This window comes from Petaurus breviceps, unplaced genomic scaffold (assembly GCF_028583685.1).
Source record: "Petaurus breviceps papuanus isolate PSGF00001 unplaced genomic scaffold, PetGlider_PUasm1.0 90822, whole genome shotgun sequence".
In the NCBI taxonomy this organism is placed as follows: domain Eukaryota; kingdom Metazoa; phylum Chordata; class Mammalia; order Diprotodontia; family Petauridae; genus Petaurus; species Petaurus breviceps.
In genome coordinates, this window is record NW_027187351.1 from 5,724,599 (window position 1) to 5,726,645 (window position 2,047).

The following is a 2,047-nucleotide window of genomic DNA, read 5'->3' on the forward strand; positions in this document are numbered from 1 at the left end:
AGAGAGAGAGAGAGAGAGAGAGAGAGAGAGAGAGAGAGAGAGAGAGAGAGAGAGAGAGAGAGAGAGAGAGTTTACTCTCTGAGTCTCACCTTTCCATCAGTAGGTGGGTAGCGTATTTCATCATTAGTGCCCTGTTATCATGGTTGGTAATTATACTAATCAAAGTTTCTAAATCTTTTAAAGTTATTTGACTGTTCAATATTGTTGTCATTGTATAAATTGTTCCCCTGGTTCTGGTCACTTCACTATGCATCAGCTCGTACAAGTCTTCCCAGTTTTCTCTGAAACCATTCCTTTCATCATTTTTCACACCATAAATATTCCATCACATTAATATACTGTACCTTGCTTAGTTAGCTATTCCCCAATCCATGGGTACACCCTCAGATTTCAGTTCTTTGTCACCTCAGAAAGAACTGTAAGTATTTGTGTAGCTCCTTAAATATTCTTTTGCTTAGGACTAATTTCTCCCTTAGTCTATCTTCCCTCTAATTCCCCTTCTCTTTTCTGCCCTTTTCCTCTTATTTCCCTGTTGGGTGAATTTTATTTTTGTGTATTTGGATATATGCATTTTTCACCCTAATAATTAAGAAAATTCTCATGATTCTCCCAGGATCAAATTCCTAGCATCAGGAGGAAGCATCTTAGCTGACTGATGGTTTCTGCACATAGACCAGACCTCTATTATATCAGGTATGATGACTTAGCCAATTCACATTAAGTAGGTTTGGGACAGGACAGATTGCAAAAGCCAGCCCTCTCATCCCAACTACAATCCATGTATTTACTTCACTGTCCCTAGAACTGCCCCCAATTTAGTACTACAAACCAGTCCCTTCTAGGAATAGTCATTGAAGTTTTGAAATCTGATTTCATAATAGTATTTCCCTATGACCTCCAAAGTCCTCACAGGGCAGTATGTGTGAGCTCTAAACCCTATCTCATTCCTCCAAGTAGATCACTAGACCAACAACCTGAACACAAGTAAGCAAGTGATCAGGGCTATGGAGTGACTATGTCCAGGATGGTTAGCATTCAGGTAAGGCAACATACTCAGCTGGGGCTATTGAAATAGATTTGCGATGCATGAAGGGTGTTTCTTTCTCTTCTCCTCTGGTACGGGGCTCATGTCCCTTCTAGGCAGTTCTGACCTACTTCACCAGTGTTTGTGATGAAAAACCTCATCCAAAATTTAATAAAAAAACACAGAGATCTCTTGGGATAGGAACAGGAATTTATTCTCTTCCCCAGGTGAAGAGAGTAGTCTTCCCCATGACTGATCACAAGGAAGAGGCACATTACAAAAAGCAGAACAAGAATTTATACTCTAATATGACCAAACCTCTTCCCCAGTTATCCCTTCTCCCACTGGCTGAGAGGTGGGCTCAAGTCTCGGTGAAAAAATCTTCCCCAATGGTAAACAACAGAGGAGTCCATCACTATGGCTTTAAGGCTTACAAAAGACAAGGATGCTGATTGACAGTAAGGGAAAAGGGGGGAAGGGTCCCAAAGCAATGGGGAGGAGTGAGCTTGGGCTGTCCCTGACCCCCACTGGCCAGGAGGAGGGACCCGAAGAGGTGGGAAATCTGAAAGCCTCCTGAAAGGCTTGTTAATGATTAACAGTAGAAGAAAGGGTGGGGAGGTGTATTAGTAATGTAATTTTGAATTTGAAGATCCCTTTGTGTTGGCAAAAGTAGCAGGTACTTAACACTTAGGAACTGATCAAGCCTCTGATTGGGGGAACAGAAGGTATGAACTCCTGTTCCCTTGTTACTGACATAACAGGAAATTGGCTGAAGGAAGTACATAATATTGTGTACATAAGAAAAGCCCCAGAGAGGCACAGTTAGAATTTCCTTGAGACCGAGATCTGGTGGCAGAGCAGCTACAGAAGAATGGAGAACTGAGTCCTGAAAACTTGTCTTGGTGGAGCTTCTTCTGAACAGGAGCCCAGGAGCCAGGAGCCAGGAGGTCAGGAGGCCAGGAGCCAGGAGCCCAGGATCACAGGTGACTGAAGCATGACCAGGATGCTGAGACTTTGTTTGTG